At 37.5% G+C, this 17,127-nt stretch overlaps 1 pseudogene; it reads right to left on the bottom strand.

The window, feature by feature from the left end:
• Positions 1-1,816: 1,816 nt before the first annotated feature.
• LOC135277816 (RNA-binding protein with serine-rich domain 1-like) lies at positions 1,817-16,748 on the bottom strand (annotated as a pseudogene).
• Positions 16,749-17,127: the final 379 nt, after the last annotated feature.

Raw genomic sequence — 17,127 nt, 5'->3', positions numbered from 1 at the left:
CCCTGGTTAGGGGAGTTTTCCCATTTTCGTCCTCATGGACTGTGAGCAGAAGCCCTCACGGGGCCGCTCCATTTGCAGCCTGAGCCTCCGAGGCCTCCCCCAACCCCGAAACCCACCCAAGGTGCCTGCTCCTTCCCTCAGTCCCTGCTCACCTGCACTTGTGGTCCAAGGGGCGCTCTCCTGACGCCAAATCTCCACTTGGGTCCAGGCTCTGTGAGTATTCCGGAGCTGCCCTTAAATTTCCAGATGTGAGGGGTGGTTCCCTCAGCAGCACTGCCGAGATGGTAAGAATGGCTTCTCCTGCCCTGGCAGGTCAGTGGCGTCCTTCTTGGTCCAGATGAGAACAGGCAACACAGCACAGCCTCTCTGTTCACCTGAAAGTTCTGAATCTGACACCTTCAGGGCTTATAAGCCTGTGGAAAGTTTCCTTTCTGTTTCCCTATTGGACAGACTGCAGATGCAATTACTGTCTGGCCAATGACAGGCTCTGATTAGTATTTTCCATCTTCTTCTCAGATTTTATTTTCAGGCTAGGAGGTGGGGTGGGTGGGGTGAACAGGAGATTAAAGGTGGATGATTGGATTTCTCTCACTAGTCCACTCAAACTCCTCTAACTTAATCAGTGATTTGTTCCTGGGTTAATTGAAGTTTGAGAATATTTTCATCGTGTTTTTCTCAGGCAGGCGGATGTAGGACTTTTTGGCTAGTGTTGGCCTCCTCCTTCTCTGGCAGTTTTAGTTCATTTTGTCCCTTAATGGAAGTGTTTCCAGAGTCAGTCCTCGCCTGTTTTCTGAATTCCCAAACTCGTTCCAGAGTTTTCAGGCGCCAAAAGCCAGTGGTCTCTGTGTCAGTGTCTCCAAGCCAGACCAGCTTCTCTCTTACTTTCTTTTTGAGGCTCATCTTTCACTTCTGCTGCAATTCAAAGTTCTAAAATCCCTCTTGCCATTGTCTCCCATCACAGTTCACAAAAATCTCCTCACATTTTTTTGCATTCCAATTGTGCATTTATTCAACACAATTCTTCCACTCTACACAACAAAGTACAAACACAATGCCATCAAAAATGCTGCAAAGTTATAAAACTCTAACAGAGATTTCATAGTACTGACTATGCAATAAATGAAAAAAAGAAAAAATAAATCAGTGTACATGTTGCCAAGGTATCCTGAAAGACCACCATGAAGGGCAGGAAGAACCGGGGCTGCATGATGACCACACCGAGCTGACTCTCAGCTCACTGGCCAGTTTCTGAATAGGGTGGTGGGGTGGGGTGTGTGCATGGCTGCACGGACAGACAGAACCATGCATAGCAACTGCCATGGGTGAGAGGCTCTTAGGGGATGTCTGACCCTTGAAATCGGAAGAGGTTTCAAGAGGCTGGGCCTAACAGGGTTGGAAGTTGCTTTAAAGCCCAGGATGCTCCCTTTCCAAAAGGACACTGCACAGCAACAGCAAGGGCATGGCCTGGCCACCATCCCAGGTCACCAGGGAAGGGAAAAGCATGCTTCCACACAGGCAGGGTCACATCACCCCCAGAGCCTCACTCATCCCTGTTGGCTCTGCCACTGCACTGACTCTTAGAAACTGGAAACAGTTTACAGACAGAAAACTGGAGGGCATCTTGGCAGACAAACCCAAACAGACAGCATTTCTGCAGCCAGACCCCGACCAGTAGAGGGGTGCTGACCGCTGCCTACAATGTCTGCCCGAGTCAGGGATTTGCTTTCCTACTGTTCTTCCTTTCACTAGAAAAGTGACTAAACTGAGCTGGGTGAGGTACAAGTTACAGGGCTGAGAGCTTCGGTGGTCTGCTTATCTATCGGGAGGAGGTGGAGCTGGAGCGGCTCCTGTGGCGGTGTCGGCCTGGGGATAGTGATCACCAGTGAGTGGGGGACCTGGGCCTCGGGGAGCAGGACCTTCTCCTCATCTGTGGGGGGCCTGTGCATTCTTCTGGGAGGGCAGAATCACCTTGACGGTGGCTTAGACCTGGGGGCCAGCACAGCTGTAGCAGTGATCTCTCCTGGCCATCTATTTGTCCCCTGTCCACGTGCTCCAGCGCCTTCTGAGTTTCATCTAGATTCTCAAACTCTACTCATGCAGGGCCTTTGGACAGATGGGGATGTATCCTATCCACAGGCATGCCAATCGTTTTAATTTTCCCATAGATGGAAAATATCTCCCTGATGTGATTCCTGGTCACATTCCTGGTGAGTCTCCCGTGTGCACTTTGGTGGGCTTAGGGAACGGGCTCCACCTTTTCCTCTCCTTTCATCTCTTTCAGGTGGTTTGGACTTGGAGTGGGAGTGCCTCCTGTTGTGTCTGTGTCAAGAAGAACCTGGAGAGCAGGACGAGCTGCTGGAGCTGTGGGATGCTGGAGCTTCCTGAGCAGCTGGAGGCTGAGGAATTGCTGGTGTCAGTGCTGGTGCTGGAGCCTGGGCCGGACCAAGACCTGGTACTGCTGCTACCACTGGCCTATCAGTAATTTGCAAACATTGTCCTTTTTTGCGTGGCACAGACCAGCATCAGTGACCATGACTTGGGAACCTAGTACAGATTTTGTCACCAATTTGCCCCCTTGTTTATGTGGATTTGTGCAGTAAACCACCTGCAAAACCACATAGGATGTCCTGAGCTCTGGGGAGAACTCCATTTCTTAGAGATAAGTAAGTTCATATGTAATAGGCTGTCCAGATCTCCAAAGCAACTGATTGTGGCTCATCTTGTCCATGCAGAGAATATGTTCTGTGGGTGAAGGGCAGGCTATAACCCTCAGTTTCAGTCTGTGCACATCTACAAGAGGTGGATAAAATTAAATAGAAGTGGAGTTATTCTTTAGGGACTCTAAATACTTTATCAACTTTGAAAAGGGATTCATAAAATTATTTGCTGCCAGAAGACACATCTCAATGTAACTTGCCATTTCCATTTTCTAGAAAACATTTCCATCTATGTCATTTTAATTGATCCTACCGTTCCTCTTTCCTGAACTGTACTGTCCTATGCAGGCTTTGAAGAGAATGCTGGTGACAGTATTACACACTTATGCTTTAAGCATAGGAATACAAAAGTCCCTAATCACCACCCACCCAGTTGCACAGGTGTTAGATTTATATACAAAGGTCATTTACAAAATTTACAAAAGAAAATTTACAAAATTAGAAAAAAAGCATATAAAGAAAGTAAATCACATTAATAAAAACTCTTACAGATGGTCTTTGAATTATGATTCGGCTCAACAATTTTTCAACTTTGCGACAGGTTTATCAGGACATAACCACAATGAAAGTCAAGGAGCTTCTTAAGACTTCTGATGGGGTTACGGTTTCTACTGAATTCATATGCCTTTCCACCATTGTAAAGTCAAAAAATTATAACTTGAAGCTTATAATTCAGGGACCATATGCTGTGTTGTCATGCATTTTTGACTTAAAAATTTCCCATTGACCAGGCCCGGTGACTCACACCTCTAATCCCAGCACTTTGGAAGGCCGAAGGGGTAGATCACAAGGTCAGGAGTTCTCAACCAGTCTGACCAACATGGTGAAACCCCATCTCTACCAAAAATAGAAAAATTAGCTGGACGTGGTGGTGCATATCTATAATCCCAGCTACTCAGGACGGTGAGGCAGGAGAATTGCTTGAACCTGGGAGGTGGAGGTTGTAGTGAGCTGTGATTGTGTCACACCACTTCAGTCTGGGTGACAGAATGAGACTCTGTCTCAAAAAAATGAAAAATAAAAAATTCCACTCTACTATAGGTTTATTTTAATAAAACCTCATTGCAACTTGAGAATCACCTGAAATAAATGAAATAACGAGTAGCATTTGATCTGTTATTCTCTCACACTTTAAAGAAACACCTCAACATAAATCTGTGTGCAGATATTTTGTTCTACTTCTATACACTTAGTTGTCTCTTCTTTTGGGTTTTGTGTGTGTATTCATTTTGCTTTTCTATTTCTTATCTCTTTCATTGAGCAAAATACCATATAAAGGTGTTTTTAGTGAAATTTGACTCTCCAACACTGCTGTCACAAGTAAATTCTGACCTCTTGATGGCTTAGGAACACAAAATTTATGCTTTTTTTTCCCCCCAATATTGGATCTTTGGCTCTATTGAGTGGCTCTGAGACCCATGTACCGTGACCTTGTGACACACCATCTCAGGCTTTGTAGCAGAGGTAGAGAGAGCACTGTGATATGCTCCCAAAGAGTTTAGTAACTTGCTCCTTGCAAACATTCCCTTAGTTAGGTTATCAAGGTTCAGGTCAACAGCAATATGTCATGCTGATAGCAGGTACCCTTAATGTGATGTGATCAGGATAACACTGCCCCTCTGGAGTCTTCTTTCCTATGTGGGTAACCTTAGTCTAACCATGACGATAGCATGACAAACAAAATGAAGGTACATTTTACAAAAATGCCTCCTCTGTATTCCTCAAAGCTGTTAGGATCATCAAAATAGAAGTCTGTGAAACTGACACAGACAGAGGAAGCTAAGGCTACACGATGACTAAATGCAATGTGGCATAGTAGATGGCATCCTGGAACAGGAAAAGGACATTAGGGAAACATTAATATTATCTGAATGGAAAGTGCAGTTTAGTTAATAATGTACCAATATGGGATAACTGGTTGTGACAAATGTACCAAAGTCATGTAAGATGCTAACAATAGAAAACCCTGGGTACAGGATGCATGGGAACTCTGTAGTACTGTTGCAACTTTGCTGTAAATCTAAAACTATGCAAAAATAAAGAGATATGGAAATGTATGGAAGAAAGTGAGAGAACATTTTGTTGGTCTGGTCCAACATGCCAAGCAGGAAATAATACACATGGTGTCTGCATTTATTTTGTTGCTAGAACTGGTAACATGGCTTCAACTATTTTTGAGTTAGCTCTGATCTTTGGGGGCTGTCTTGGCAACAGGCTATCATAACCTGCAAAGTAAATGAAAGAGAGAGAAACAGGAAAGCAGAAAAAATAAATAGAAGAAGGCAGCCTGTGGAGAGTCCCACGTACGGAGGACCTGAAGTCTCCAAGACCAAATTCCAGCCTGTGAGCGAGCCACCTTGGAAGTGAATCTTCCAGCCCCAGCCAGCCTTTAGATAACTGCAGCCCCAGCCAACATGTTGATGGCAGCCTTATAAGAGAACCTGAGCCAGAATGGGCCAGCTAAGCCACTCTTGAACATCTGACTCGTGACGTGGTCGCTGGGCTCCCCCAGAGTAATCCATCCAGTAGAAAGTAAAGTGGGAGCTGCAGCGACTGTCCTGGAAGTTCTACACTGTCATACCGGCAACGTCTCAGTGTTTTCAGAAATGAGCCCTATTCAGTGAAGATGCTGCCTGGTTGCTTCTTGTTACTTAAAGGAAAATGGGGGAGGGGACAGAGAGGCTAATGAAGTCAGGACTTGCTGATTTTGCAAGTTCTTAGCCTTTTGAGACTGCAAATGACTCTAAAGGTACAACAGCTTCTAGGCAAATCTCAACATCAGGGCACTGCCAGGTAAGTATGATCTAAAAACCATGTTGAGGACCTGGCTCTAAAATCTTTTGTCTCATTCTCAGAAAAATCTCAGAACATGTCTCAGAGAATGGCTTGATTAAACAACCAGGCATCCAAGATGCTTCCATTGTTGAAAAATATATGTGTGTGTGTGTGTGTGTGTGTGTGTATGTGTATATATATATATATCTATATATATATAGATATATATATATATATAGATATATATATATATATATATATATATGTTTTGAGACTCAGTCTGGCTCTGTCACTCAGGCTGGAGTTCATTGGTGCCATCTTGGCTCACTGCAACCTCTGTCTCCCAGGTTGAAGTGATTCTCCTGCCTCAGCTTCCTGAGTACCTGGGATTACAGGCATCTGCCACCACACCCGGCTAAGTTTTATATTTTTAGTGGAGACAGGATTTCACCATGTTGGTCAGAGCAGTCTTGAACTCCTGACCTCGTGTCTTGCCCACCTCAGCCTCCCAAAGTGCTAGGGTTACAGGCATGAGCCACCGTGCCCTGCAGATATATTTTCAAAGTGAGAACTGTGTTGAAGTAGAAAGTGAAACAATCCTGCCTCCACCCTCTAGGACATCCACAGTCACTAACTTGATCTATGCATTTTCTGTATATCATACTGAACACAACACACACTAAATATATTTACATGTACATATATATATATGTACACAAATAGAATTGGAGTACAAATAATTCACATTTCAGTCAGATGCCAACTGGCTCAATGTTATAGTTAACATTTGGCTGAAGCTGAGGACAAAGCCAAATATTAACATAGTTTTGAAACAAGAAATAAAAATAAAATCATCAGAGTTTGCAAGGATGACATGCTACTGCAGGAACACCATCATCTGCTAGACACCTCCTGTGGTCACTCTGTTACCTACAATATATTAAAGTAGATGGTCGCTCTCACCCTAGATTGGTGGAGAAGCAGGACTTTCTGTGTTTCATTGCCTTGGGTTCAGCCAGGGTTTAAACAGAAAAGCACATTCAAATATGGTGATTTCTGTATCATTTAATAAAGGGACTATTTGCAAAACTAGGCAGACTTTAGGGTAACCCAATGTGGAGCTAAGGTTCCCTCTGAGACGCTGTTCCTATAAGGGGCCTTTTCCAGCCCCAACCCCTATGGCGTTACTACTGATTAAAACCACAACCATTGGGCCAGGCACAGTGGCTCATGCCTGTCATCCCAGCACTTTGGGAGGTCAAGGCAGGTGGACCACCTGAGGTCAGGAGTTTGAAAACAGCCTGGCCAACATGGTGAAACCCCTTCTCTACTAAAAATACAAAAATTAGGCATCCACCATGGCCAGTCACCTGTAATCCCAGCTACTTGAGAGGCTGAGGATGGAGAATCACTTGAACCTGGGAGGCAGAGGTTGAAGTGAGCCAAGATTGGACCTTTGCACTCCACCCTGGGTGACAAGAGTGAAACTCCATCTCAAAAAAATTGAAGACATAGATGGAGATGGGGCATTCTGGGAGCCTGGGGAAAAAGAATGTGGCTCTGAACCTCAGACATGTTTCTTAACAATTCACAGTCCAGACGGGTGACTCATGCCTGTAATTTCAAAACTTGGGCTGTATAATAAAGAAAATAAAGATTTTAAATTTCAGAAAAAGAACAATTCACAGCCTGTTTTCCTGTTTGCATACTGGAGACAATAATTGCCATTTCAAGGGGTGGTTATAATTTAGTAAGTGTTTGCATAAAGTGCGTATCTTAGTGTCCATAATGTGGAAAAGTAAGAGCAGCTGGCAGTAGCAGGCCAAGCACCTAACAAATTAGTCAGTCCACTTTACATATTGTAAAGTAAGAACCTTATTCCCGCTTTGTAGATAATAAACCCAACATTGCATATATTGCAAAAGGAACAACTGACACTCAAACCCAGTCAGGCTCCTAAGGATATTTCCAATCACTTTTTTGTACTCAAGTATTTGTGACCACTATTATCTAAGAAAATAAGGATGTAACAGTTTTCAGAATTCAGTTCTAGAAAGATAACACATAGTTGAATATTTGAAATTGGGTCCTAAAAATTATCCAGAATTTTTAATATTTATTTATTTATTTATTTATTTATTTATGTCTTCATTTATTTTTTAGACTGGGTCTTGCTCTGCGCCCATGTTGTAGTGCAGTGGTGCCATCTGGGCTCATTGCAACCTCCGCAGGAGGATCATGAAATCAAAAGATCGAGAACATCCTGGCCAACATGGTGAAATACCATCTCTACTAAAAATAAAAAAATTAGCTGGGCACAGTGGCACACGCCTGTAGTCCCAGCTACTCGGAGACTGATGCAGGATAATCACTTGAACCCAGGAGGCAGAGGTTGCAGTGAGCCCAGATCGTGCCATCGCATTCGAGTCTTGCAACAGAGCAAGACTCTGTCTCAATAAATAGATAAATAAATAAATAAGAATAAATATCTCTACCAGCAGTCTGTCTTCAATGTCTGAGCCTGTGGATGCTGAAAACTCTGGAATGAGTTTGGGAATCCAGAAAACAAAGGCAAGGACTGATTCTGGAAGCACAACCTTCAAGGGACAAAAAAATTAAAACTGCCTGAGAAAGAAAAGGTCAACGCTAGCCAACAAATATTTCCAATATTTAATTCACCCCAGACCAAATCACTGATTAAGTTAGAGGAGTTTCAATGGACTAGTGAGAGACAGATAAATGCAATCTTCCGCTTTTAATGTAATCATGTTCTCCCCACCCACCCCACCTCCCAGGCTTAAAATGCAATCAGAGAAGAAGGTGGAAAATGTTCATTGGAGCCTGTCATTGGCCAAAGGCTAATTTCATCTGCATTCTGTCCAATAGGGAAACAGAAAGGACACTCTCCACAGGCTTATAAGCCCTGAAGGTGTCAGATTCAGAACTCTCAGGTGAACAGAGAGGCTGTGCTGTGTTGCCTGTTCTCACCTACATATCTGATAAAAGATATGTAGGAAATCACTTATGATGTTAAAATTTTGGTTAAGTTCCCATGGTATATAATCTCCAATGGAAACACACATATTGTGATTTTGTTTCCTTTCCTTTTAAGCACCAGGATGTATGTTGCCTCTCTTAACTTAGCTGTATATTTCTGTGACTGTAAATAATGTGCTGAAAAGTTTCTCTTTCCATGGCAAATATTCCTATTGACATGGGATCCTGCTGTTCTGTAAGTACATATTGTCATATGCTCTTTGATTATGTATACACTTTACAGTATGCCCACCAATATGTGAAAGGTCTTGGAGGACAGTTTAACACCTGTTAAGATAACAACAGTGTAGTATAGTTTAATAGCATCTCTTAGAGTGTATTTTGCATCTTAAAGCAAGGCAACACATATATAAAGGAAATTGAATGAATTTGATTTACCATAGGAATAATGTTGGGTAAGATAGATTGTAAGTCAAGAAACACATTTAAAACTTCTCTAATATTTTGATGATTCTAAGTCAGCTCATGAGCTCTAGAAGTGTAGGCTCTAGGTGGCTAGATGTTAGATATTTGGCAAGTTTATACTGATAAGAAAGTATCAAATATATATTGGATATACAAAAGTGCATAAACATGATCTATGCAAGAGAATGATAAATGTGAACAAGCTAATTTATATATATATATGTACGTGTGTATGTTATTTGTTTAAATGAGAAGAATGAGGCAGGGTGTAAATACATATATAAAATGATAAATTAACTACAATATGATATAATAAATGTGCTATGGAATATTATATATGTGCGTATATATATGAATATATATATACTGTTTTGTTGGTGAATAATTTTTCTTCTCCAGTGTGTGCTATCCATACACATAGTAATTGTCCTATATAATTACTCAAAATTACAATGTAGTGAATCAAGAAAGACTCAACTGTAAACTTAAGAATAGCAGAGCAAGAAAGAGACAAATTAAAAAATAAGTTAAATAATGTTGAAGCTTAAATAGAAAGAATAACTCAAATGACCTATATCTTTATTTGACCTAAAAGAAAAAATATATATATTTCTGAAGTTGTTGACAGGAAAGATACATTTCTCACCACAACACTGCAACATTTTCATTGTTGAAGCCCCTACATTTATGACTTAAAGAGACTAACAAATTTTAAGTATTTCTAATCAGCATCTTTCTCAGATACTTATTTATCCATTTGCCTCTGCCATTAAACAATTAGCTTTATGAGGGTACCTAAATCCAATTTCTTTTGTATCATCAACTCCCAGCGCATAATAGATGCCTAATTAAATATGTGTTGATGAGTGCATGACTGCAGTGCAAGAATAAGTTTGAGAATCAACCAGAAAACCAACAACAACAACAAAAACTTTGAAAAGGGCAACAGTGCCCAAGGGTAGACTGGTTCTGTATTTTCATCCTTTTAGCACAGGGTTCTGCTACCTGCGGTTGAGTGCTTTTTATATTACAGGATTCTTTCATAAATAGCAACATATTTAAGACATGAAAAATGATTTGAGATAGGCCTGTAATACTTTCTCAACAAAACTTGACATAAAAGAAAAAAAACAAAATGTGAAGAATGTCTCACAGGAAAAGAGAAAGTGCTACATTTCATTTATTCCTCAGGGGATAAAAAATGTCCAATCATTTACTCATAAAATATATTCAAACTTTTACAATTTTATCTTATTTTACTTATGATCTGAAGATGGAGCCATGAACATGTTGACCTATAAGGCATTCCGTTTGTGTGAATTTTAAGCGATTCTACTGCATCTGTAAGATTGGAAATAATAAGCATCTTTTGTCCAATTAAAAGCATATGCTCATGTGAAGGCTACCGACTATTGTTTGTCTTTAGGGTTTTTACTTTGCTTTCTTTTTTGTTTCTTTTACTTTTTGCAGATAGGATAACCCACTGTTGAGCCCCATGCTAAGAGAGGACACAATGACATTCTCGATTCTCTTCTTGACCAAGGCCAAATGCTGACAGAAGAGAATTACCTGATCTTCATTTTTATGCCAGCATGAACATTTTTTGGTTATCTCAGGTTTTCTTTATCATATATGACAAAGGGTCTAAATCATACTTAGGGAAGGCAAAAAAGTAGGAAGAAATAGCACATTTATTGTAAGAATTGCAACTCTAAGTTGAGCTCCAGGGAAACAGTTTAGCAGTCAAAGGAGAGAATTTTAAATCCAGAGAAAATGATTAATTCCAATTAGTTTTACTTTTGACAACTGTTCATATATCTAGAATATAAGGATAACATTTAATACTGTTTCCCTTTCAAAATTAGATTTATTTTTTTTCTCACACTCCATTATTCTTCTCCCACAAAAATCATAGCTTTGTCACCAGTGTTAGCTTTCTCAAATTTATTTATGGGCATTTATAATAATTTGAAGTATATTTTTCAGCTTGAATATAACTACCTGTGACAGAAAAAACAAAAGTTTTTCAGAAAAATCTACCCATATCTAAACTAATTCTGATGCCAATTTGTACAGTTGCCATATGATAAATACAATTAACGTTCAGCGTCCATTAAGAGTCTGCTAGGCCTTTAGGCATGCTAGTACTACCAAATGTGATCTTTTTACTTATTATCCAATGTCAATAATTAGTTGGAAATTAACTCATGATATGTGTTCATTGCACTGTTTTCCTTACCAAAACTGTTGTAGTCTAATTAAGACAATAGAATATTTGTATTATGACAGTTTTTGATAGAATTTCTGTAATTCTAAAAGCCACTTTTTAATGTCCCTTTTAAAACTTTATGTTTTTTAATTCTTTAAGTGCAATCTTATTTAAATAAAGAAGTTTTTGGTTTAGTTTAACAAATACTACTTTATTATTTAAATATACAAAGTAGCATTAGTTTGGACAATTTTAATAATTTCTGGATTTGAGAAAGTATTTTCAGGGCTAGATGTACCAAGTTGATACTCTAAAGTTAGTTTTCTTGGCTGTATCATATAGTAAACACATATTTCACAATTGCAAAATTTGAACCCAAATAGAGTCCCAATCAATAGTAATTTTGTCACTCAATGTTACTATCAGTAGAGTTTCAAAAACCAGGAACAATTATTTTCATTTCTTCCTACCACTAAAGACCAGATTTAGATATGAAGAATCTATGTTCATTAATGATATTTCAGGTGCATCTGTGTAAATTATTATCTTAAATTACAAATCTCTTCCTCCAGTTTTACAGGCTTGGAGAGGCTTCTTTCTCTACGTTTGGTTTATAATCCCCAAAGATTTTAAGGTGCAAATTCTATTCATTTCTTTACTTTCAATTTCAGTTTAAGGAGCAAATAAATCATTTTTCGCTTGACATAAAATGTTTGCTTAATTTTGATAGATGTAAAACTTTTTACTTTTATTAAGTTGATAAATTATTTAACTGTAAAATGATTCCTACACAGTAAGATTTGGCTTCACGTATAATGATAGTTTATCCAATTATTACTGTTTTCCACAGAAAAAATTGTGTAAATTCTGTATTAAAAATCCTTTTACTTAGCATAATTTTATACATAATTTTTTACATTCATCTCAGCATGGAAGTATTACATTTAAAATGGATAAGGATTATTTGGAAAAAAAAGAGACTTCTTTCTTAATGCTAAGACCTTTTGTGTGCGTTATTTTGTGGTTTTAAATATGGAGATTTCTTGTTACACTTCTTATAGCTAATGAAAAACAGCCTTTGATATGATATCATTATATATTGCTGTATTATCTTTCTGTTTGGTGAGGCAACATATTCTAGGGAAGACAATATAGGCTTGGATTAGCAAAGCCTAAGTGTGGTTCTTGGCTTGCCCTGTTATTGGCCATGTGGACAGTGGATCCTCTACTTCCTAATCCGTAATTACCATAGCTGTGAGAATTAGGGCTAAGTAGGCTAGTTGGTGCACAAGTAATTGTGATTTTTGTCATTACTTTTAATAGCAAAACCCACAATTGTTTGTGCACCGACCTATAATTAGTTTATTTGGTCTGTTCACTGAAAATAATATTTTTATTAGTGCATTTGCAAATAGATTAATATTAAGTAAAATGTTTACTGCATACATTTCTTTTTTTGTTTGAACTTTGGAGTATGTTAAAAATAGATAACGAGAATCTGATTAGATGAGTAAGCACGCTTCTGTCCTGGTCTCACATTGCCTCCTTCACAGTATATCACCTGCCATCTTAAAACATATTTTTTCTTAAAAAGTTAAGTGTAGCAATACATTTTATCTGCCAGTTAGTTATTTTATTTTAAATAATGTTTTTCATCCAGTGAGAGCATACCTTAAAGTCTTAAACATCTTGACTTTAATAAACGTGTAGTTTTGTTTTTTTGAGACAGAGTCTTACTCCGTCACCAGGCGCCAGGCTGGAGCGCAGTGGCATGACCTCGGCTCACTGCAATCTCCGCTTCCTGGGCTCAAGCAATTCTCCTGCCTCAGCCTCCTGAGTAGCTGGGACAGGCGCGCGCCACCACGCCCAGCTAATTTTTTTGTATTTTTAGTAAGAAAGGGTTTCACCATGTTGACGAGAATGGTCTCAATCTCTTGACCTCGTGATCCTCCCGCCTCGGGCTCCCAAAGTGCTGGGATTACAGGCGTGAGCCACCGCACCTGGCCAACTTTTAAATGCCTTCTTCAATAATATCTTACCAACAAAATTAGTTGGATTTTATGCTACAAAATTTTTTCCTTTCTGATTTATAAAGCTTGTAAATATGAATGAAAGTTTCTTCGGGATTAATAGAATTGAGATTGTAGCCATACCTCGTTTTGTTTGTCTGGAAAACTCTAATGTGTTTATTTTACACAGCATTTTCAAGAAAAAAATGTCAACTATTAAAACAAATTAAAAGAATATACATAAATAATACATATATTTTATGTAGTTTAAGTAGCAATTTGTACTTAAATAACTCTATTGAATATAAACAGAATATGTCTTTAATTTTTTCTGTATGTAATCTGATTCTTACATGACTATTCACACATATTATTCAAACATGCTGATGAGGCTGCAGGAAAAAGGGAACGCTTATACACTGTTGGTGAGGATGTAAATTAGTTCAGCCACTGTGGAAAGCAACTTGGAGATTTCACGAGGAACTTAAAACAGAGCTACCGTTCAAATAATCCCATTACTGGGTATACACCCAAAGGAAAATGGATCATCATACCAAAAAGACACATGAACTCATATGTTCATCACCCTGCTTTTCACAATTGCAAAAACATGGACTCAACCTAGGTGCCTATCAATGGTAGATTGGATAAAGAAAATGTACATAGATAGTATGGAATTCTATGAAGCAATAAAAAGAATGAAATCATCCCGCTTGCAGCAACATGGCTGGAGCTGGAGGCCATAAACCTAAATGAATTGATGCAGGAACGGGAAAGAAAGCATTGCATGTTCTCACTTATAAGTGGGAGCTAAGCATTGAGCACACATGAACATAAACATGGGAGCAATGGATGCTGTGGACTACTTGTGGGGGGAACTACCCATTGGGTACTATTTTCACTATCTAGGTGCAATATACCCATTAAATAATAATAATAATATAAATAATTTTTTTAAATGAGGAAATCTGTACCCAGTTTTTGAATCAATGCTTGCCATATTTTTAAAAACTTTATTAACTGCTGATATCTGATAGTTGGATAAATACTTCAATAGATGCACCTTCAAATTAAGAAGGAATTATATTTATCTAAAAGCATGGACTTCTGTGTAGTCCTATAAATACTGAATTTTTTGAATGAATGAGTGAAATTCATGGATTGTATACATTCTGTTTTTCTACATTATATTTTATGACATGTTGTTTTATTTTGGCATACTCTGTGTGTTCTTTCTGCATTATATTTTCCTGCACACTCCTCCCCCATTACATTTTGTTTTATAAGATTACTAAAATAAGAAATTCTGCTTTTGCATAAAACTGTATTTTAGGATGACTTCACAAGATAAAGTACAAACTAGAATAGTCACATTTAGCAATCTAAGTGGACAAATTAGAACGTTATGATGCATTCATGTATAAATTCATAAATTAAATGTGTATGGACCACTAAATTTCTGATTATCTGGTGCTGAAGGAGCAAAGTGAATAAAAAAAAAAGAGAAGTGATCACTGTCCTTGTTGAGCCTACAGTTTAGTAGGGGCAAAAACTATTAATAACAAATGATAATGTGAGGAAATGCAAGTGGAAATTTGCCATTCTAATCTGTGTTATGAAGCAGAGTACATTAAGCATAAGTGGGATATTAGAGAGTAAAAGGAAGTTGAAATTTTTATATATTATATGAATCATATTATATATAAATGTTTATGGTCCCCAGAGATGATGCTGTTAGTGTAAAATATTTCCAAAGTCATTACTTCCTTAAAATAGTTATCTTTAAACTTTTAGGACAATGATTTGGGTATTTAAATTTGTTTTCCTTCATTAAAATAAATTGTACTTTTTATATCAAAGGAAGATACATTAATCTTGGAAATAATAATAGTGAAATCACAGAGGAGAATTGGCCTGATGAAGAAATCTTAAGTGCATATTATATCTTCACTCAAAATTGGAGTAGGAACTGATGCTCAATACCTTTAGGAGGTTAGGCATTTCTTTGATACTTTACATATCTCATAGAGTTTAAAGCAGTGCATTATTTTTGGTTAAATCGATTTGTGTTTTGAATGAACACTATATGAAATATTATAATTTAAGGATCAAGTTTCAAAAAAGATTTATGTACGTAACTGACCCATTAAGGAAGAAGTGTAATGATTTACTTGGATGGTGAATGAAACAGAATATGATATTCCTTCCAAATAAAGAAATCCAAGATTTTAAACTGCTGTGATTTTTTTAAAATATAGTCTTTTAAAATTTGTTATTGACTAGCTTACATTAAGAATAAAAATAATATTCAATATCAAAGTTTTAATATTTCTATGTGGAGAATTTTGTTTGAAAAACAAAAGAAAAACATAAACGTGCGTGTGTATATATATTTTTTCGCCCTTAGGGACCAATGTTTGTGCCAGGGACAATGGTGGCTGTAAGCAACTCTGTCTTTATCAAGGAGATTCCTAGAGAACTTGTGCTTGTGCCTATGGATATTTGGCAGAGGATGGAGTTACTTGCCTAAGGCATGAAGGCTATTTGCTCTATTCAGGAAGAACAATATTAAAAAGTATACATCTTTCTGATGAAACCAATTTAAATTCCCCAATAAGGCCATATGAGAATCCACATTATTTCAAAAATGTCATAGCCTTGGCTTTTGACTATAATCAAAGAAGAAAAGGTACCAACTGAATCTTTTGCAGTGATGCACACTTTGGAAATATACAGCTTATTAAAGATAACTGGGAAGACAGACAAGTAATCGTTGAAAGTAAGTACAACAATTTAATTTTAAATAGTTTCTTGGAAATGAGCATCATTTAGATTACTAGGGAAATAATAGTGGTAATTTCATGTAACAATTACATTTACCTAGAGTTTATATTCAGGAATGAATGTGACTATATCATTTGGCCACCCTAAAATGTCAAAGAAGCAATTAACTGGTAGCATGTGTGGCACGTAAGTTATGATTATTAGCTTCTAGTCATGGAAGTTTTAATATGTTTCATCATGCTTCTTACAAGTAACTGCACTAAAATTAATGAAAAATCCTTTTTCAGTATAAAACTATTCTTATTGATTTTTTTTTCTAGTGGGGGAAATTGTATTTTTAAGAATATCTGTTTAGTAATATTCAGTTAATCATAGTTTCTCAAGCAAATATCAGAGATTAGTTTGTGTGCATATATATAATATAAATATATAGCAGCTTGAGAAAATATTATAGAAATGATCTAATATTTTTAATATTTTTATGGACATAATTATTCAAGCATAACATTCAGTGTGAATTATTTACATAATTTAGGAAACCCTTTTCCTGTCATTCAACTTTAACAAAAACCACCTTCTTATCCTCACATAGCTTCTCTCTTCTCAGTGTCTTTGTGTTATTTTTGCGTATTTCCCACTTTTCCAAGTTTACTATGCTGAGATAGATTTTTCCTTTGCTTTCTAAATTGCAAAATAATGTATAAATTTGTTGTAGAGTGTTTAAAGAGTATGGATTTAAATATGAAATTCCTGCCTCATCTCTGCCACCATCAATCCCATTTACTTACCCATAACTGACACGTGACATACCCCCAGAATTTTGGGATAAGTATGCATTTGTATCATTTTTAATTATAAAAGTGGAATGATACTAAATATATTATTCAGCTAACTGTTTTTTTCTTACTATATGTTACAAAGCTTTTATTTTATTACATGAGGCTTCATCTTATTCCTTTGAAAGCCTGTACCTAGTTCTATACTAAAAGATAGGGTAGTTTATTAAATAATTTTAATAAAAAATATAGATTTAGATAACTCAACTATAGCTATTCAAGCCTGCGTGTGTGGTGGACATTTTCGAAGGAATGAATACAATGAGTGTGTCACTTCAAGGTAAATGACCTACTGTATGTGTTGCAAATGGTAAAAATCAAACTCTGAAGTAAAA

Source organism: Aotus nancymaae, unplaced genomic scaffold, assembly GCF_030222135.1.
Source record: "Aotus nancymaae isolate 86718 unplaced genomic scaffold, 86718_ANA_hifiasm-v0.15.2.pri h1tg000033l, whole genome shotgun sequence".
Taxonomy (NCBI): domain Eukaryota; kingdom Metazoa; phylum Chordata; class Mammalia; order Primates; family Aotidae; genus Aotus; species Aotus nancymaae.
Note: the sequence above shows the minus strand (reverse complement) of the source record. Positions and strands in the feature narration are given on the sequence as shown.